Consider the following 22,856-nt stretch of genomic DNA (forward strand, 5'->3'; position numbering starts at 1 on the left):
TATATATATATATATATATATATATATATATATATATATATATATATATGAATGGAGAGAATGAGTGAGGAAAGATTAACAAAGAGGATTTCTGTGTCAGAGGTAGAGGAAAGAAGAAGAAGCGGGGGGCCAAACTGGAGGTGGAAGAATGGAGTGAAAAGAATTTTTGAGCAATCGGGGCCTGAACATACAGGAGGGTGAGAGGCGTGCAAGGAATAGAGTGAATTGGAACGATGTGATATACAGGGGTCGACGTGCTGTCAGTGGACTGAAACGGCATGTTAATCGGCCAGGGGTAAACCATGGAAATCTGTGGGGCCTGGATGTAGAAAGGGAGCTGTGGTTTCGGTGCATTACACATAACAGTGACGAATGTGGCTTTTCTTGGTTTGTTTCTGGCGCTACCTCGCTAACAGTGGAGGCTCCAATTACGGACAAAAGTCCACACCAAGGCCGGGCCTTAATTGAAATGCAAAGAGGGTTAATGAGTGGGAGAAATATGATATGTGGGGGAAAATATCACAAGAATTTTGGAGGGAATGGGAAAACCATCTGTCTTTTAAACAATACGGGTTTATGGATATCCTCTTGAGTGCCCAGGTTTCATACAGTAGGTTGATATACCCTGGTTTAGCCCACAGACATCACGTCTCCCCCCATACACCTCGTCTGATCTGATTTACTTCATCCGCTGCACAAAACACGTTTCATAATGTTCAGGGTTCGATGCCCCAGAACCAGTTCCTCTCTGTATCCTCCACCCCATCTCCTCGGTCCATCCCTCCCCTCACCTCCCCTGTGCTTTTTTTTTGGACACGTTCGATCCTCCTAGTCATCTCTCTTCGCCCATCCTCTCCATGTGTCCAAACCATTGCAGCTCCTACACTTACACTGTCATTCTCCTCTCGTCATCTGGCTCGTGGAGGGACTTTTCCCTCCAAAGCCGTCCATTTATGTCCCCTGCTACTGAAAGTAGCGCAGCCTTGAAACTCCGGGAGCCCCTTCGTGGAATGGGGTGTCATGGAGTTATATTAGATTACTGGTGAAAATGATTTCATTTTTTTTTTTTCATACATATTCGCCATCTCCCGCGTTGGCGAGGTAGCGTTAAGAACAGAGGACTGAGCCTTTGGGGGGAATATCCTCACTTGGCCCCCTTCTCTCTTCCTCCTTTTGGAAAATTAAAAACGGGAGGAGAGGATTTCCAGCCCCCCGCTCCCTCCCCCTTTTAGTCGCCCTCTACGACACGCAGGGAATACGTGGCAAGTCTTCTTTCTCCCCTATCCCCACCCAGGGATAAATGATAATGATAATAATGATTATAATAATGATAATCCTTTTAATTATACACTCCAATTATCATAATTACCATCGTGGCTGTTATTCCCATTTTCTCTTCGTATTTTTCTTTTTCTTTTCGAGGGGCCACTAATGGATTTCCTCTTAATCTGTTCTTAATGGTTCAAGCATCATGTTACCTGGCTGTGGTTAAAGCCTTTATATATATATATATATATATATATATATATATATATATATATATATATATATATATATATATATATATATATATATTCTTTCTTCTTTCTTTCAAACTATTCGCCATTTCCCGCATTAGCGAGGTAGCGTTAAGAACAGAGGACTGGACCTTGAGGAAATACCCTCACCTGGCTCCCTTCTCTGTTCCTTCTTTTGGAAAATTAAAAAAAAAAACGAGAGGGGAGGATTTCCAGCCCCCCGCTCCCTCCCCTTTTAGTCGCCTTCTACGACACGCAGGGAATACGTGGGAAGTATTCTTTCTCCCCTATCCCCACCCAGGGATAATATATATATATATATATATATATATATATATATATATATATATATATATATATATATATATATATATATATATTATTTTTTTCCTTGTCTTTTATTCTTTATTATACTTAAGCGCCGTCTCCCGCGTCAGCAAGGTAGCGCAAGGAAACAGACGAAAGTGAGTGGCCCAACCCACCCACATACACATGTATATACATAAACGCTCACACACGCACATATACATACCTATACATCTCAACGTATACATACATATACATACACAGACACAGACATCTGTACACATGTGCATATCCATACGTGCTGCCTTCATCCATTTCCGTCGCCACCACCCCCGCCCCACACACACGAAATAGCGCCCCCTCCCCCATAGACATCTGTACACATGTGCATATCCATACGTGCTGCCTTCATCCATTTCCGTCGCTACCTCCGCCACACACACACACGAAATAGCATCCCCCCTCCCACTTCTTTCCCATTCCTGAGCCATTTGTGTCCCAAAGTCCTTTTGAGCACGAAGACAGCCCTTGTCTTCTGGCGCGTCTCTGGCGATACGAACTTACTGATTCCAATTATGATCCCCTGATTGTGTGATGATGGTTGTCATCACTTGGGGAGAGAGAGAGAGAGAGAGAGAGAGAGAGAGAGAGAGAGAGAGAGAGAGAGAGAGAGAGGGAGAGAGAGAGAGAGAGAGAGAGAGAGAAGGGGGAAGAATATATATATATATATATATATATATATATATATATATATTATCCCTGGGTGGGGATAGGGGAGAAAGAATACTTCCCACGTATTCCCTGCGTGTCGTAGAAGGCGACTAAAAGGGGAGGGAGCGGGGGGCTGGAAATCCTCCCCTCTCGTTTTTTTTTAATTTTCCAAAAGAAGGAACAGAGAAGGGGGCCAGGTGAGGATATTCCCTCAAAGGCCCAGTCCTCTGTTCTTAACGCTACGTTGCTAACGCGGGAAATGGCGAATAGTTTGAAAGAAAGAAAGATATATATATATATATATATATATATATATATATATATATATATATATATATATATATATATATATATATATACATATATATATATATATATATATATATATATATATATATATATATATATATATATATATGTGTTTGAGGTTGGGGGTGACGGAGCGAGCGGGTGTTGGGGGGTTAGGTTTGGGTGGAGGTTGGAGGCTCATGGTTTTTGATTTGTGGTGAGGGGAATGGCTTGTTAGCTGAGGGGCGAGGTGGTGTTAATGGGTACTGGAGGAGGCTCTGGGGAGGTACTGGAGGAGGTGCTGGGGGAGGTACTGGAGGAGGTACTGGGGGAGGTACTGGAGGAGGTACTGGAGGAGGTATTGGGGGAGGTACTGGAGGAGGTACTGGAGGAGGTACTGGAGGAGGCTCTGGGGAGGTACTGGAGGAGGTACTGGAGGAGGTATTGGGGGAGGTACTGGAGGAGGTACTGGAGGAGGTATGGGGGAGGTACTGGAGGAGGTACTGGAGGAGGTATTGGGGGAGGTACTGGAGGAGGTACTGGAGGAGGCTCTGGGGAGGTACTGGGGGAGGTACTGGGGGAGGTACTGGGGGAGGCACTGGAGGAGGTACTGGAGGAGGCTCTGGGGAGGTACTGGAGGAGGTACTGAGGGAGGTACTGGAGGAGGTACTGGAGGAGGTACTGGAGGAGGCTCTGGGGAGGTACTGAGGGAGGTACTGGAGGAGGCTCTGGGGAGGTACTGGAGGAGGCTCTGGGGAGGTACTGGAGGAGGCTCTGGGGAGGTACTGGAGGAGGTACTGGGGAGGTACTGGAGGAGGCTCTGGGGAGGTACTGGGGGAGGCACTGGAGGAGGTACTGGGGAGGTACTGGAGGAGGTACTGGGGGAGGTACTGGAGGAGGTACTGGGGGAGGTACTGGAGGAGGTACTGGGGGAGGTACTGGAGGAGGCTCTGGGGAGGTACTGGGGGAGGTACTGGGGAGGTACTGGAGGAGGTACTGGGGGAGGTACTGGAGGAGGCTCTGGGGAGGTACTGGGGGAGGCACTGGAGGAGGTACTAGGGAGGTACTGGAGGAGGTACTGGGGGAGGTACTGGAGGAGGTACTGGGGGAGGTACTGGAGGAGGCTCTGGGGAGGTACTGGGGAGGCACTGGAGGAGGTACTGGGGAGGTACTGGAGGAGGTACTTGTGGAGGTACTGGAGAAGGTACTGGGGGAGGCACTGGAGGAGGTACTGGGGAGGTACTGGAGGAGGTACTGGGGGAGGTACTGGAGGAGGTACTGGGGAGGTACTGGAGGAGGCTCTGGGGAGGTACTGGGGGAGGCACTGGAGGAGGTACTGGGGAGGTACTGGAGGAGGTACTGGGGGAGGTACTGGAGGAGGCTCTGGGGAGGTACTGAGGGAGGTACTGGAGAAGGTACTGGGGGAGGCACTGGAGGAGGTACTGGGGAGGTACTGGAGGAGGTACTGGGGGAGGTACTGGAGGAGGTACTGGGGGAGGTACTGGAGGAGGCTCTGGGGAGGTACTGGGGAGGCACTGGAGGAGGTACTGGGGAGGTACTGGAGGAGGTACTGGGGGAGGTACTGGAGGAGGCTCTGGGGAGGTACTGGAGAAGGTACTGGGGGAGGCACTGGAGGAGGTACTGGAGGAGGTACTGGGGGAGGTACTGGAGGAGGCTCTGGGGAGGTACTGGAGGAGGTACTGGAGAAGGTACTGGGGGAGGCACTGGAGGAGGTACTGGGGAGGTACTGGAGGAGGTACTGAGGAAGGTACTGGAGCAGTCACTGGAGCAGCTACTGGAGGAGGTAATGGGGGAGGCTCTGGGGAGGTACTGGGGGAGGTACTGAGGGAGGGACTGGAGGAGGTACTGAGGGAGGTACTGGGGAGGTATTGAGGGAGGTACTGGAGGAGGTACTGGAGGAGGTACTGAGGGAGGTACTGGAGGAGGTACTGGGGGAGGTACTGGGGAGGTACTGGAGGAGGTACTGGGGGAGGTACTGGGGAGGTACTGGAGGAGGTACTGGGGGAGGTACTGAGGGAAGTACTGGAGGAGGTACTGGGGGAGGTACTGGGGAGGTACTGGAGGAGGTACTGGGGGAGGTACTGGAGGAGGTACTGGGGAGGTACTGGAGGAGGTACTGGGGGAGGTACTGGGGAGGTACTGGGGGAGGTACTGGAGGAGGAACTGGAGGAGGTACTGGGGAGGTACTGGAGGAGGTAATGGGGGAGGTACTGGAGGAGGTACTGGGGAGGTACTGGAGGAGGTACTGGGGGAGGTACTGGAGGAGATACTGAGGAAGGTACTGGAGCAGTCACTGGAGCAGCTACTGGAGGAGGTAATGGGGGAGGTACTGGAGGAGGTACTGGGGAGGTACTGGAGGAGGTACTGGGGAGGTACTGAAGGAGGTACTGAGGAGGTACTAAAGGAGGTACTGGGTGAGGTACTGGGGAGGTAATGGGGGAGGTACTGGAGGAAGTACTGGAGGAGGTACTGGGGGAGGTACTGGAGGAGGCTCTGGGGGAGGTACTGGAGGAGGTAATGGGGGAGGTACTGGAGGAGGTACTGGGGGAGGTACTTCGGGAGGTAGGGTATTGATTATAAACAAACTGAGGTAGCTTGATAGCTGAGGACGGCGAGAATAAGGCTTTGATATAGCTGTGACCAGCTAAAGTGATTGTGATAGCTGAGGACAGCGAGAGAGAGCGAGAGGCTTCGATATAGCTGTGACCAGCTAAAGTAATTGTGATAGCTGAGGACAACGAGAGAGAGAGAGAGGCTTCGATATAGCTGTGACCAGCTAAAGCAACTGTGATAGCTGAGGACAGCGAGAGAGAGGCTTTGATATAGCTGTGACCAGCTAAAGCAACTGTGATAGCTGAGGACAGGTGGTGAGGAAGACTTTGTATGTGGAACTGAGGACATATTGAGTCGAAGATGTTTGCTACTGAGGAAGTTTCTACGAAGTCCAAACCCTTGTGTGCGCTGAGAACTGGCTCGCTAGGAAAGTGGCACGAGGCGAGAGAGTTCGCCAGAGAAGTGTTACGTGAGCCAGGTACTGTGGTGAAGACGTGGGGAGGGAGGGGGGGGGGTTTAAATGGACCACACTATGGCCATTGTTGTGGAAGTTGTCCATTGTGGTGTGGGTGCTGGAGAGGTGGAGGAACGGGAGGTAGGCAAAGAAATGTGGTGGTGGTGGTGAAGTTGGTGTGGGGAGGACTGGTGGAGATTTCTTTTTGCTTTGGAGGTTCCAGTTAGAGACATAAGTCCACATCAAGGCCGGGCCTTCATTGAAATAGATATATAGAGAATTTTGAGACGGGAAAAAAGAAAAGACAAAGGGAAAGTATCTACGAATTTTTGAAAGAGTGAAAGACCTGATTTTTGAAATGGTCCAGGTCATGGTTAACGGGTGAGGCATGAGAGAGTAGAGAGTTCCAAAGCTTTGGGGTATAAGGAAAGAAGTAGGTATCAAAACGGCCCACCCTTGAGTTGCTGATGGCCACACAGTAATCATGTGACGCAGCAGCAACTTGCTGAGTATTGCGTAGTCTAGCCAGTGGTGGGGGGCACACAGGCAGCCAGCTCTCGGGAGCAAAAAAACAAAGTAATATCTATAGAAGAGGGAAAGTGAACCAACATTGTGGCGTAGGGCAAAGGGGGGATCAAGTTTGGAAGTTAGCCTGGGACAGGTCACAAGTTGGACGGCTTTCGACTCAACTCTGTCAAGTAAGGATGCAGAGCTAGAACCACCCCAGATGTGAGAGCAGTACTCCATACAAGGACGAATCAATCCCTTGTATAAACGAAGCAATTGTGCAGAAGAAATGAACTTTTCGACATGTAAACACCCAGTTTCTTAGAGGCAGACTAAGCTATTCTCGTCATGTGGGGTTTCCAAGAAAGAGCGGATATGTTACAGTAATACCAAGTATGTTCATTGAGTCGAGAGGTAAAATTACAGAACCGTCAAAGGAGAGACGAGAGTTGCGACGAGTTTGCGATAGAGAGATGAGTAGAAATTGGATCTTGGACGCATTAAACGTAACAAGATTTTGTGTACCCCATTAACTTGCCCAAGTCTTGAGTCCATTGAGGAAGCTGTGTCAAGACGAGATACAGATCGAGTGAGAGAAGAAGGAGCAGAATTGAAGGATGAATGGATGAATGAAGTGTTGCGTCGTCAGCGTATGAGTAAAAAAGAAAAAAAAAAGAAAATAGTGGGGAGAGAAAGTGTAGGGGAGACAAGACAGAACCTTGAGCGACACCGATGTTGATGGAGGGAAAAGAAGAAAAGAGGTGAGGGAGGCTGGCTGCTCCATTGAGAACCATAGAGACATACTGTTGGTGAGTTGGACGGTGGGAGTCGATGCTTATAGTGTGTGTGTGTGTGTGTGTGTGTGGATGTCGAGGGGGGAGCGATTGGTCCCTCACTCTATAGTAGCCTTCAGTAAATTACTTTTCTTCCTCTCCCTCCCTCTATCCTTCCCTCCCTCCCTCCCTTTTTATTTCTTCACTAGTGGGAGGGAGTTGGGAAGCCACTCATACTGATTGAGAAGGGAGTCGTTGGATCGCTTCGTTCGGTATTCGCAATCGAGGAAAATGTGTGTGTGTCTCTCTCTCTCTCTCTCTCTCTCTCTCTCTCTCTCTCTCTCTCTCTCTCTCTCTCTCTCTCTCTCTCTCTCTGTGTTGCTATTGGTGGCCGGACTAATGTAATCAGTTTAGATTAGGAGAAAGAAAAGAAAAGAAAAAAAGGGGGGGAAGTTTTCTCTTTGTACATATTTGTGACGTTATTCAATATCTTAAAACACGTTCAGTGGGTTGTTTTCTTTTTTTCAAAAGGGCATTCTAGGACCGTATTGTGAAAGATGGAATTTCTAAAATTGGATGGTCTTTCCCCCCCCACCACCCAGACTGCTTTCCCTTTTGGGGTGACACTCACCCTCTCTCTCTCTCTCTCTCCGTGTCGTCCCGAGGCATGGGATGGTTCACTGGAGTCATCAAGAACGGAAGACATTGAAGAGACTTAGTTTCCGTGAGCCAGGACGGGTATCCGCTGAGGGACGAGAGCTTACAACAGCCATGGTTTGGAAAAGTTTGTACTCTCAGAGATGGAACCTCTGGTTCTCTGTCTGTGTGTACATCACCACTGGGGTAGTCACTTGTGTACCCAGTGGCGTCCTAGCTACGTCCCTTCGTTGTATATCAACTGACTGTTCTATTTCTCTCTTGTGTCTCCCCTGATGATGTGATTATGACACGAAAGTGCACTTGGCAACTTATCGTGTTTCATCTCCCCGTGGACTCATAGGAATAATATATATATATATATATATATATATATATATATATATATATATATACATATATTATCCCTGGGGATAGGGGAGAAAGAATACTTGCCACGTATTCCCGTCGTGTCGTAGAAGGCGACTAAAAGGGGAGGGAGCTTAGGGTTGGAAATCTTCCCCTCTCGATTCTAATTCTCCAAAAGAAGGAACAGAGAAGGGAGCCAAGTCAGGTTATTCCCTCAAAGTCTCAGTCCTCTGTTCTATAACGCTACCTCGCAAATGCGGGAAATGACAAATAGTATATTTGAAAAAAAGATATATATGGATGTGAAATCTATTGACTATCACAACTCAAACTTGACTCTACAATAGACATAATCGAAATATATCAGAGTTAGTCGAGGGTATAGGATATATCTTCCATCTCTGTGTATATGTCATTGTTATGTATGTTAGATGTCACACATTCCAGTCCACAAGTTCTCTTAAGCGAGAGCAGTATATATGTAGCACTGCAGTGTATGTCGCTATATCTGACGAAACTTACAGTGTTCTCAGACCTAAGAAGATGGTTTAGACTCTTTGTATAATGCTCTTTTAATGAGAGCATGGGATGGATATGGATCATCGACGAGTTCGATGTCATTATGCCCCAACTTCGCTCTTCGCAACCTCAACCTCTTCGTGGATATGGCGGGCGGAACCTTGCTTCCGTAAGTGAAGACACGAAAAGCAACTAATTGTGTGGTGCAGCTAGATCGAATGGCTCATATCCCGCTACCACGAAGGTTATGCAGAGAGAGGGAGGCTCGGTCGACGCTGACCTCCCCCTCCACACTCTGCACACAAAGACCTTGACATTTCCACGAGCCATTTTAAGGTTTGATTTAGTCACTGTGTCTTGAGCTGCAGTGGTGGATATTCTATTCTCCTCTGTGTTGACGGGCTCCGGGTAGAAAGTGGATGGAAAAGAGTTTAACCAAAGGCTCCGTAGAGGTGTTGGAAGACCTCGGTTCGAAAAAGAGAGCTTATAGGACGAGAGAAAGAGAGAGAAAAAGGGGGATGAGAATTCCACAGCTTGGCTGTTCGAAGGGAAGATGTGGTGCGGCGCATCATAACGGCTCATCCTCGTTTAATGGCGGGTCTCCACGCTGGAAACTATGGGAAGCAGCAGCCTAACGCCGCTAGACGCACACATGCAGCTCACGAGAGCAAGGATCAGTCCAATCTTCATCATCTCGAGGTTCGTCCTCTTTTGAACTCTCACTTGTCTTTCTTGGAGACCTGGTCGCTTGTCACAGTCATGGAGTTTGGACAGACCAGGGAACCTAGTGTCGTTCGAGGCCTCGAAAGCTGGCCGACCTTCTCATCTAGAATTAGTTGCTGAGCGCCTTCTGTACGTCGCAAAACCTGGTGTCCTTGGGTTCTGCTCCACACACACACACACACACACACACACACACATACACACACACACACACACACACACACACACACACACACCTCCTCCTCCTCCACTTCGCAGCCCTAGCGATCTGTTGGTCGGTGTGCGCTTCCCCAAACTGTCCTGTGGTGGTTCTTCGTGGCTCCCTCGCGTCTCTGTACACAGATGTTCTTCGAAGTCTCTGGCTTTTCGTGGTGGAAGCATATAGAAGGCATATAGAAGTTTGCCCATGAGATATATGTGTAAGTGTGGAGAGAGAGAGAGAGAGAGATCCATTTTTTTGGCTTCAGCCATCTGGACGTAACCCCTTTGCGATTCTCTGTCGAGAATTTTTCAAAGCACTTGCCTCCTGTTTATTTACGAAGTGGGGCCTCCTGTACCAGTATGCGTTTCAGTGATTCCCTGCAGACGTCTCTGCTAATAATGGCTCCTATTTCTCCACCATCAAGGACTCTTGTGTCTTTTCCAATGCCACAAGTCTAGGACATTGTGGAATACCAAGGCCTATATAATGAATATCTCTTGTGTCTTTTGAGTTGTTCTCTCTCTCTCTCTCTTGGAGAATGGAATGCAGTCAGCAGCAGTGGAGAGGTGGAGACACCTCACCATTGTCCACTAGGAGCACCTTCTCCTGGAGGAGGAGGAGGAGCCTCCTCCTTCTTATCCTCCGCTGATATCGAGACTCGAAATTCCTCCCACTGACTTACGATCTGCCATGCTTCGTTCCCCCAGGAACTCATGGCCCGACTCCAAAGCCCTTTCTCGCTAATCCTCTTTGTACATTTCCTGACGGAGATCTCTGGGTATATGTCAGACACAACACTCCACACACTCTGCTGACACACACACATCCCTCTGTGGCTGCGACACGGCAGATCCTACAGTCTGCTCAAAATTAGACCCATCCACTTTCCTCTGTGACCAAGTGTGTGTGTGTGGGTGTGTGTGTGTGTGTGTGTGATGGCAGCTTGCCACCTCATAGATTTTGATATAAGTGGATGGCTGAGGCATTCTCTCGACCCTATGGTACGAAACTTTGGTCCGTACTGCCACAAAAGGCAATGTTGAGATGACATGACACATAGGGTGGATTTTTTTTTAATACGTACGTGAGAGAGACATGTTGGTAAAGGAAATGGGATGACCCTCATATAGTGTCTTAGGGTGGGACGAAGTCTAAATCAGAGCCCGAGTCGATATTGGCCCAGTTAGTTGGACGCACTTTAATATTCATCCTCACAAACTAATGTATATTCTTCCCTTTTCCATGAACATCATCGTATCCTTCAACTGTGACTCTTGTCTGTCTGGCGCAGCCAAACCATTTCTCCCTTGTCCCTTTGGGACCATATGAAAGGGAAATCCTAACTCAGGTTTCCAGATATGCTAAGGAGTTTAGCTCTCTCAGTGGGACTCGTCGGGTTCTTTCTGTCTTCTTCTTAACCAGGCACCAGCGTCTAGACCTGAAAGCCTTGGACACTGGGAGGGGAGGAGGAATGCTGAGTGTGCTGACAGTCCCTCTGGGCTGGAAGACGTCACTGGACTGCTCTCTCTCTCTCTCTCTCTCTCTCTCTCTCTCTCTCTCTCTCTCTCTCTCTCTCTCTCTCTCTCTCTCTCTCTCTCTCACACACACACACACACACACACACACATCACGCATCAGCTTCCCTGTTTGATCTTCGTTCCGCCGTCCTAGTCCGCATCTATCTGTGGCCCTTTGACGAGTTTGCCCAGTCTACCGCGAGTCTATTCTGGTCTACTTGACTCGCTCTTTCCCCCTGCCCCCTTCTCCTCTCCTCCCCTCCCCCCTTTCATCATCAAGCCAGTATACCCTGAGAGAGAGAGAGAGAGAGAGAGAGAGAGAGAGAGAGAGAGAGAGAGAGAGAGAGAGAGAGAGATGAATGGGAGGAACATGTTGATAACGCTAATGGTAGAGAGATGTGAAATGCGAAGGACTGGCTGATTTCGAACGCCTCTGGCCCTCCTAGATCTACATATATATATATATATATATATATATATATATATATATATATATATATATATATATATATATATATATATATGTGTATATATATATATATATATATATATATATATATATATATATATATATATATATATATATATATATATATATGCTGTGGTTTCGTTGCATTATACATGACAGCGAGAGACTGAGTGTGAACGAATGTGGCCTTTGTTGTCTTTTCCTAGCGCTACCTCGCACACATGAGGGGGGAGGGGGATGTTATTTCATATGTGGCGAGGTGGCGACGAGAATGAATAAAGGCAGACAGTATGAATTATGTACCTGTGTATATATGTATATGTGTGTGTGTGGATATATATGTATACGTTGAGATGTATAGGTATGTATATGTGCGTGTGTGGACGTGTATGTATATACATGTGTATATGGGTGGGTTGGGCCATTCTTTCGTCTGTTTCCTTGCGCTCCCTCGCCAACGCGGGAGACAGCGACAAAGCAAAATAAATAAATTAGATAATATAGGAGAGGGAGCTGAGTCCACACCTCGTAATAACATGATCTACATTATATCAAAAGGGATATTATAAAGACAGGTGGTACATGGGTTTGACACTATAACACGGGCTTTTGAGTCATCTAACCACGTAAACTGTGTCAAATGCTCTCAGAACAGGGACTTTTGAGAGGTGGGGGCTGGCCTATAGTAAGGACATATGTATAATAGTCGTATAAAGGAGACGTTTTGAGGGGGGAAGGGGGGGCCTTTCCATAGGGAAACATATGGCACATACACTCTCTCTCTCTCTCTCTCTCTCTCTCTCTCTCTCTCTCTCTCTCTCTCTCTCTCTCATGTGTGTGACAAAAGTCCTGGCTAGCATTCACGTGGATACCCCGGTCACAGAACAAGATTTAGCGTAGACACCTGCGAACTCGGTTTTTTGGCGATCAGGAGCGAGACATGGTGCTTCGAATTGGAGAGAATAGAGGGAAAGAGTTAGGGAGAGTCTGGAGAGAGAGAGAGAGAGAGAGAGAGAGAGAGAGAGAGAGAGAGAGAGAGAGTAGAAGTGAGGGGAATGGGGCGATAGTTTGGAAAGGGGGAAGGACAGGACAGGAGGCGACCTATGCGAGTTAGGATCGGTAACTCCTCGCTCTACGGCCCACTGTATGACAGAACTCGAGGAGGTATGCCATCTGATGACTCGCAAGGCCTTGCGTGGGCAGGATGGATAATCCAAATGGGATAAAAGAGAAGGATTTGAAGGAGATTTATCCCACAGTTCGATTGAGAGAAGAAAGATGATGTACGAGGATGGATGTTTTTATCAGTGGCAGGTTTTTCATGGGGTCGGAAGAGATTGGAATGGACAGAGTGGGGAAGGGGGTTTAAGTAAAGGCTATCGAAACGTTTCTGATGAAATGGCCAGATTATTTTGCCAGTTGAAGAAGAATTCGAACCAGCGGATATTTCTTTTTATTGGTGGGACTTAAGTCTGTGAAGGAGAGCTTTGCAATGATTCTGAATAGGAGTGAAAGGTGAGTTGGGTTTCGAAGGAGTTATTCGCTTACATAAGTTATCTATCTGTATCGAAACCACAGCTCCCTATTCACATCCAGCCTCCACAGACCTTTAAATGGTTTACCCCCAGCCTCTTCACATGCCCTGCTTTACAATATTGACAGGAAGTCTTACCCCCCTATAAACCTCATCGTTCCAATTCACTCTATCCCGTGCACGCCATTCACCCTCCTGCATGTTTAGGCTCCGATCGCTTAAAATTTTCACTCCATCCTTCCATCTCGAGTTGAAAGGATGGAGTAAGAAACACTGTGTGTATATATATATATATATATATATATATATATATATATATATATATATATATATATATATATATATATATATGTATATCCCCAACTCTGCCCCTACTTATCTTTTATGTACGCGTTGTGACCACTTACCTTAGCATCTCAAGAGGTCCCACAAGTACCTGGACATCAACAAACCTCTCTCTCTCTCTCTCTCTCTCTCTCTCTCTCTCTCTCTCTCTCTCTCTCTCTCTCTCTCTCTCTCTCTCTCTCTCTCTCTCAGGAACCAGGGCTGTGTGACCCTGGCCGTGTTGCCAGGTCACATAAGGTGACCCCCAATGTGACCCCCTCACACGGGTGTCAGGTCCACCCACCATCCACCACAGCGGGCCTCTGCTAATGGTCTGTAACGGACCACAAGGTCCGTGAGCACGAGTGATGGGTCACACACGCCTGCTGGCCTCACTAATGGTCTACTTGGCCCCAGTACCTGCTGGCCCCCACTGATCTGATACCACACAGTATCAAAGTAATCCCCTGATACAACATATCAATGTAATCCCCTGATACCACAATATCAAAGTAATCCCCTGATACCATTTATCAATGTAATCCCCTGATACCACAATATTAAAGTAATCCCCTGATACCATTTATCAATGTAATCCCCTGATACCACAATATCAAAGTAATCCCTGATACCACATATCAATATAATCCCCTGATACCACAATATTAAAGTAATCCCCTGATACCATTTATCAATGTGATCCCCTGATACCACAATATCAAAGTAATCCCTGATACCACATATCAATGTAATCCCCTGATACCACAATATCAAGGTAATCCCCTGATACCATTTATCAATGTAATCCCCTGATACCACAATATCAAAGTAATCCCTGATACCACATATCAATGTAATCCCCTGATACCACAATATCAAAGTAATCCCCTGATACCATTTATCAATGTAATCCCCTGATACCACAATATCAAAGTAATCCCCTGATACCACACAATATCAAAGTAATCCCCTAATACCACACAATATCAAAGTAATCCCCTAATACCACGCAATATCAAAGTAATCCCCTGATGCCAAACAATATCAAAGTAATCCCCTGATACCACACAATATCAAAGTAATCCCCTGATGCCAAACAATATCAAAGTAATCCCCTGATACCACACAGTATCAAAGTAATCCCCTGATACCACACAGTATCAAAGTAATCCCCTAATACCACACAATATCAAAGTAATCCCCTGATGCCAAACAATATCAAAGTAATCCCCTGATGCCACACAATATCAAAGTAATCCTTGATACCACACAATATCAAAGTAATCCCCTAATACCACACAATATCAAAGTAATCCCCTAATACCACACAATATCAAAGTAATCCCCAGATACCACACAGTATCAAAGTAATCCCCTGATACCACACAGTATCAAAGTAATCCCCTGATGCCACACAGTATCTAAGTAATCCCCTAATACCACACAATATCAAAGTAATCCCCTGATGCCACACAGTATCAAAGTAATCCCCTAATCCCACGCAATATCAAAGTAATCCCCTGATACAACACAATATCAAAGTAATCCCCTGATACCACACAGTATCAAAGTAATCCCCTAATACCACACAATATCAAAGTAATCCCCTGATACCACGCAATATCAAAGTAATCCCCTGATGCCACGCAATATCAAAGTAATCCCCAAATACCACACAATATCAAAGTAATCCCATGATGCCACACAATATCAAAGTAATCCCCTGATGCCACACAATATCAAAGTAATCTCCTGATACCACGCAATATCAAAGTAATCCCCTGATGCCACGCAATGTCAAAGTAATCCCCTGATGCCACGCAATATCAAAGTAATCCCCTGATGCCACACAATATCAAAGTAATCCCCTGATGCCACACAGTATCAAAGAAATCCCCTGATACCACGCAATATCAAAGTAATCCCCAGATGTCACGCAATATCAAAGTAATCCCCTGATGCCACACAATATCAAAGTAATCCCCTAATACCACACTATCAAAGTAATCCCCTGATACCACACAATATCAAAGTAATCCCCTGATACCACACAATATCAAAGTAATCCCCTGATACCACACAATATCAAAGTAATCCCTGATACCACACAATATCAAAGTAATCCCTGATACCACACAGTATCAAAGTAATCCCTGATACCACACAATATCAAAGTAATCCCCTGATACCACACAATATCAAAATAATCCCCTGATACCACGCAATATCAAAGTAATCCCCTGATACCACGCAATATCAAAGTAATCCCCTGATGCCACACACTATGGCCTCGTTTCTTATTGTGGGGTTAAGCCCTTTTGGTCTGCGCCAGTGTTGCCAAAATCCTTTCAACTTTTATCAATAGAGTGTTTCTGAAGAGGATTTCCCCCCCCCCCCCCCGGGTGCCTGAGAGAATCTCTCTCTCTCTCTCTCTCTCTCTCTCTCTCTCTCTCTCTCTCTCTCTCTCTCTCTCTCTCTCTCTCTCTCTCACCTCGCTCACACAGGAAGCCTCCTTCACACACACACACACACGCACAAGCAAGCAAAGCTAAAAGGGTATAACACTCCGAGGCGATCCATAAAGCTAAAGAAGAACTCTGTAGACAAAGCTAAAAACGAAAGGGAGGGCTGGGGGGGGGGGAAACCCAGACAAAGCTAAAGGAGACGGCTACATACAAAGCTAAAGGACAACACTGCAAGAAAAGCTAAAAAGGAAAAGAAATTCAAACTTATGTAAACAATTTGAAGTGGACCATCGCAGGCCAAGCTAAACGTCGAACGCTGCAAACAAAGCTAAAGTTAGAGGATAGAAGACCTCAGACAGAGGAAACTATATATGCTGACTGTAACACATTGTAACACTGTAACTCATTGTAACACATTGTACACTGGAACACATTGTAACATTGTAACACATTGTAACACACTGTAATACACTGTAACACATTATAACGCTGTAACACATTGTAACACACTGTAACACACTGTAACACATTGTAACACACTGTAACACATTGTAACACACTGTAACACATTGTAACTGTAACACATTGTAACACATTATAACACACTGTAACACACTGTAACAAATTATAACACATTGTAACACACTGTAACACACTGTAACCGTCAGCACACAGTGACCAGGTCAGAGTACACGTGTTATGGTCACAAAGTAATGTTTTCAAAGTAACATTGTAACACCCAGGCAGTCCAACACCGCGACTCCAATGACGCGTTCGTCCAATTGGGTGTTGTGTACACATGTGTAGTGAGGGACACAACCGCTTCCTCCCTACACACAACACCCAGTGTACGATAACACAGCAGTGGTGTGGTGCAGGCCTAGTGGTGGGGTGGGGTGAGGTGGGGTGGGGTGTGGTGTGGTGTAGTGTGGGTTGGTGTGGTGTGATGTAGTGTAGTGTGGTGGGGTGTAGTGTGGTGGGGTGTAGTGTGGTGGGGTGTAGTGTGGTGTGGTGTGGTGTAGTGTGGGGTGGTGTGGTGTGGTGGGGGTGTGGTGGGGTGTAGTGTGGTGTAGTGTGGTGGGCTGTGGTGTCGTGGGGTGTAGTGTGGTGGGGTGTGTCGTTCCAAGGTGGACACAGATGACCCGGCCAGGCCCCATGTGTACCCCCGGGGACCGCCACTGGGGAAGGGGACTGAATGAAGTCCCATTGCGTATGTCAGAAGGAGGCGTTTAAGACGCCCCATTGCGTATGTCAGTTGCGTATGTCAGGACGAAGGTGTTTGAGACGCCTCATCATTGAGCATAAGTCGCCTTGTGACAGACTGGAAGCTCTTGGGTTCGATTGTTTGCATTGTTTGCATCTGTTGTCAATGGTGTGTTTATCTTGTTTACATCTGTTCTCATTTAATGTGTTTATCCTGTTTACATCTGTTCTCAATAGTGTGTTTATAATGTTAGCTGACACGGCACGGGCAGCTAAGGCCCTAATCAAGGCCAAGGAGGTAAATAAAGTGCGTAAGACAAGGGAGCAAATGGGAACTTCAGTGAAGGGCGCAAATGGGGAGGTGATAACAAGTAGTGGTGATGTGAGAAGGAGATGGAGTGAGTATTTTGAAGGTTTGTTGAATGTGTTTGATGATAGAGTGGCAGATATAGGGTGTTTTGGTCGAGGTGGTGTGCAAAGTGAGAGGGTTAGGGAAAATGATTTGGTAAACAGAGAAGAGGTAGTGAAAGCTTTGCGGAAGATGAAAGCCGGCAAGGCAGCAGGTTTGGATGGTATTGCAGTGGAATTTATTAAAAAAGGGGGTGACTGTATTGTTGACTGGTTGGTAAGGTTATTTAATGTATGTATGACTCATGGTGAGGTGCCTGAGGATTGGCGGAATGCGTGCATCGTGCCATTGTACAAAGGCAAAGGGGATAAGAGTGAGTGCTCTAATTACAGAGGTATAAGTTTGTTGAGTATTCCTGGTAAATTATATGGGAGGGTATTGATTGAGAGGGTGAAGGCATGTACAGAGCATCAGATTGGGGAAGAGCAGTGTGGTTTCAGAAGTGGTAGAGGATGTGTGGATCAGGTGTTTGCTTTGAAGAATGTATGTGAGAAATACTTAGAAAAGCAAATGGATTTGTATGTAGCATTTATGGATCTGGAGAAGGCATATGATAGAGTTGATAGAGATGCTCTGTGGAAGGTATTAAGAATATATGGTGTGGGAGGCAAGTTGTTAGAAGCAGTGAAAAGTTTTTATCGAGGATGTAAGGCATGTGTACGTGTAGGAAGAGAGGAAAGTGATTGGTTCTCAGTGAATGTAGGTTTGCGGCAGGGGTGTGTGATGTCTCCATGGTTGTTTAATTTGTTTATGGATGGGGTTGTTAGGGAGGTGAATGCAAGAGTCTTGGAAAGAGGGGCAAGTATGAAGTCTGTTGGGGATGAGAGAGCTTGGGAAGTGAGTCAGTTGTTGTTCGCTGATGATACAGCGCTGGTGGCGGATTCATGTGAGAAACTGCAGAAGCTGGTGACTGAGTTTGGTAAAGTGTGTGGAAGAAGAAAGTTAAGAGTAAATGTGAATAAGAGCAAGGTTATTAGGTACAGTAGGGTTGAGGGTCAAGTCAATTGGGAGGTGAGTTTGAATGGAGAAAAACTGGAGGAAGTGAAGTGTTTTAGATATCTGGGAGTGGATCTGTCAGCGGATGGAACCATGGAAGCGGAAGTGGATCATAGGGTGGGGGAGGGGGCGAAAATTTTGGGAGCCTTGAAAAATGTGTGGAAGTCGAGAACATTATCCCGGAAAGCAAAAATGGGTATGTTTGAAGGAATAGTAGTTCCAACAATGTTGTATGGTTGCGAGGCGTGGGCTATGGATAGAGTTGTGCGCAGGAGGATGGATGTGCTGGAAATGAGATGTTTGAGGACAATGTGTGGTGTGAGGTGGTTTGATCGAGTAAGTAACGTAAGGGTAAGAGAGATGTGTGGAAATAAAAAGAGCGTGGTTGAGAGAGCAGAAGAGGGTGTTTTGAAATGGTTTGGGCACATGGAGAGAATGAGTGAGGAAAGATTGACCAAGAGGATATATGTGTCGGAGGTGGAGGGAACGAGGAGAAGAGGGAGACCAAATTGGAGGTGGAAAGATGGAGTGAAAAGGATTTTGTGTGATCGGGGCCTGAACATGCAGGAGGGTGAAAGGAGGGCAAGGAATAGAGTGAATTGGAGCGATGTGGTATACAGGGGTTGACGTGCTGTCAGTGGATTGAATCAAGGCATGTGAAGCGTCTGGGGTAAACCATGGAAAGCTGTGTAGGTATGTATATTTGCGTGTGTGGACGTATGTATATACATGTGTATGGGGAGGGTTGGGCCATTTCTTTCGTCTGTTTCCTTGCGCTACCTCGCAAACGCGGGAGACAGCGACAAAGTATAAAAAAAAAAAAAGAAAAAAAAAAAAAGAAAATATATATATATATATATATATATATATATATATATATATATATATATATAAAGAGAGAGAGAGAGAGAGAGAGAGAGAGAGAGAGAGAGAGAGAGAGAGAGATATATATATAGAACGCTCCACGGGGGGGGAGGGGTAAGCTAAAGAACCCATTTTTTTTTTACATTAAAGCTGAAGTAGAACACACACTAAAGGAGAACGCTGCAAACAAAGTTAAAGTAGAACACCGCATGGCAAGCTAAAGGAGAACGCTGCAAACACAGTTAAAGCGCCAAACAATTACAAGAAAAAGGAGGACACTGAAGGCAAAGCTAAAGGTGATATGTGCAGCTAAAGCTAAAGATGAACACTGCAGACAAAGCTAAAGGAGATATGTGCAGATAAAGCTAAAGATGAACACTGCAGACAAAGCTAAAGGAGATATGTGCAGCTAAAGCTAAAGATGAACACTGCAGACAAAGCTAAAGGAGATATGTGCAGAGAAAGCTAATAATGAACACTGCAGCCGAGACTAAAAGTGAACGCTAAAATCAAAGCTAAGGATGAACACTGCACACGCCAAGCTAAAGGATAACGATGCAAAGAAAGCTAAAGAATGAACGCTACAGGCTAAGCTAAAGGAAAAGGATGCAAAGAAAGCTAAGGATGAACACTACAGGCCCAAACTAAAGGAAAACGATGCAAAGAAAGCTAAAAGAAAACACAAACAGAAGATGTAAACTGAGGTAAACAGTAAAGTTAAAAAGAGAACATTGAACTGTAGATCAACAAAACACACACACACACACACATACACACACACATACACACACACACACACACACACACACACATACACACACACACACACACACACACACACATACACACACACACACACACACACACACACACACACACACACATACACACACACACACACACACACACACACACACACACATACACACACACACACACACACACACACACACACACACACACACATATATACACACACACACACACACATACACATACACACACACACACACACACACACACACACACACACACTGCGTGTCGTGGTTCCATGATGGACATATAGATGGCGTAGTCATTTACACTGTGGCCCGCCTGGTGTGTTTACTGTATACCTGCCGTGTTGCGCGTCTGTCAATACGTCATACCTCTGGGGAAGGGAAGGGAGGGAGGGAAGGAAAGGGAGGGGGAGGGAGGGAAGGAAAGGGAGGGGGAGGGAGGGAAGGAAAGGGAGGGAGAGGGGGAGGCCTGGCTGTGTTCGGGGGGGGGGGATGGTCCATGCCAGGCACGGCAGGGAGGGAAGAAGAGAGGGAGGGAAGAAGGGAGGGAGGGAAGAAGGATGTGTACATGGCGACCTCAACTCCGTGGTCTTAACCCTTGGACGTAGTGAGAGAGGACTTTTGCTTCGTCTTTTCCGCCACATGTATGTATGCAGGCCCTGGATCACCCCTCCACTGGTGGGTGAGCAATGGCGAGTGTTCTCGTTGCTCTACCCTCCGTAGCTGGAGGGAATGTTCCATAGTGGAGTTCCTCCTTCTTTCTTGTCTCTGGTTGCAGATGCGTTTCAACTTTGCGTCGGTGTATGTCCAATGGTTCCTCCGGCTGGCTTAGGGTCTGCAGTGGCCCCTGACTAGGGTCTGCAGTGCCCCTGGCTAGGGTCTACAGTGGCCCTGGCTAGGGTCTGCAGTGGCCCCTCGCTAGGGTCTGCAGTGGCCCTGCAGTGGCCCCTGGCTAGGGTCTGCAGTGGCCCCTGACTAGGGTCTGCAATGGCCTTGGCTAGGGTCTGCAGTGGCCATCACTAGGGTCTGCAGTGGCCCTGACTAGGGTCTGTAGTGGCCCCCGACTAGGGTCTGCAGTGGCACCTAACTAGGGTCTTTAGTGGCCCTCACTAGGGTCTGCAGTGGCCCTCACTAGGGTCTGCAGTGGCCCTGGCCTATGTCTTCCTCCTTCTCTCTCTCTCTCTCTCTCTCTCTCTCTCTCTCTCTCTCTCTCTCTCTCTCTCTCTCTCTCTCTCTCTCTCTCTCTTGCCCCCCCCTAATTCCCCACCTCCAGCAGGGCCCATTTGCCTTCCCGGACCCGCCATACTCACACTGCCTTTCCCTCCCCCAACTCACACCCTCCCATCCCTCCATGAACAGCCCTCCCCCTCCCAAGGCCCCCTCCACCCTCCCTCCCTCCGTTTTCTTTTTAACTGCCCATTCCTTCCCCAAGATCTCCTCTTCCGAGAGAGAGAGAGAGAGAGAGAGAGGGCCTTTGTTAACCTGACCTAACCTTGGCAGGCACAGGCCGCCGTGGTTGGCCGGAGTGGCCTGTGCCAGACGTAGGAGCTTCCCCCACCCCTGGAAAGCGTTTTGTACTGCTGCCAGACACCAAGAGTTCAACCAGAGAGAAACTCCGTTACCTTCTCTGGCAGGGAGCTCCTTAAATTTCTGACCAACAAATGAATAGATGGGGGATTATAACGACGCTATGATCATTATTTCCATTACCGAAAAAGATTTGTCACCTGTGAGTGGGGGAGGGAGGGCCTAGTCTATCGGTTGTTGTTATAGTTTGAAGCTAAATAGCAGTTGGTGTTATAGCTTGAAGCTAAACAGCTCAATCTGGGGGCCTAATCCAGCAGTTGGACTTATAGTTTGAAGCTAAAAAGGCTTAATCTTGGTTGGAGGTTTATTTCCTATCTTAGTGTCGTCTTCCAATTTAGGTACCTGACAATGGAATCCCATTTCAGTGTCATTTGATTGACATGAGAAAGAGAACTGGTCCCGAAGGTGATCCATGTGGCACGCCACTTGTTACGTCTAACCATTCCAAAGCTTCTTTTACGGCCATACCACTTACCAATTTCCTAACTCACAGAGTACAACCACTTCATCGATACGATGTGACTTCTTGGCAAGTAATCTTTGATGTGGGATTACATTAATTGGTTTCTGAAAAATGTAAGTAAATGACTGTCATCAAACACGTTAACATCATAAAGACATGGATGAATTCGTCTGGAAACCATGCTTAGAATCGTACGTTAAATGATGGTTGTCTGATTAACAATCTTATTCCCAGTGAATGTCACCATAAAATGCCATCAACAGGAGATAATGGATTGTAATTTGCGTTAAGTCATTTATTACCTTTTATTCTTTTTTTTTCTTTTTCTTTTAAACTAATCGCCATTTCCCGCGTTAGCGAGGTAGCGTTAAGAACAGAGGACTGGGCCTTTTTTGGAATATCCCCACCTGGCCCCCTCTGTTCCTTCTTTTGGAAAATTAAAAAAAAAATCGAGAGGGGAGGATTTCCAGCCCCCTGCTCCCTCCCCTTTTAGTCGCCTTCTACGACACGCAGGGAATACGTAGGAAGTATTCTTAATCCTTTTGCATTGGCTAACCTCCCACCTCAAGGAACTTTTCCCAGAGCGAGTGGCTAATCGAAATACGGCGGTCAGAGACTTAGTTATCTTTTCTTTCACCTCTTTACTAAAGGTAAACGCCTTCTGATT

The 22,856-nt window shown here is 46.6% G+C and overlaps 1 protein-coding gene across 1 annotated transcript in view; it reads left to right on the forward strand.

Annotated features, from left to right (window-relative positions):
• LOC139754709 (neuroglobin-like) overlaps nt 1-22,856 on the forward strand; it is a 408,931-nt gene that overhangs the window by 32,529 nt on the left and 353,546 nt on the right. The window lies entirely within an intron of this gene.

The sequence above is a fragment of the Panulirus ornatus genome, chromosome 17 (assembly GCF_036320965.1).
Source record: "Panulirus ornatus isolate Po-2019 chromosome 17, ASM3632096v1, whole genome shotgun sequence".
NCBI lineage: Eukaryota > Metazoa > Arthropoda > Malacostraca > Decapoda > Palinuridae > Panulirus > Panulirus ornatus.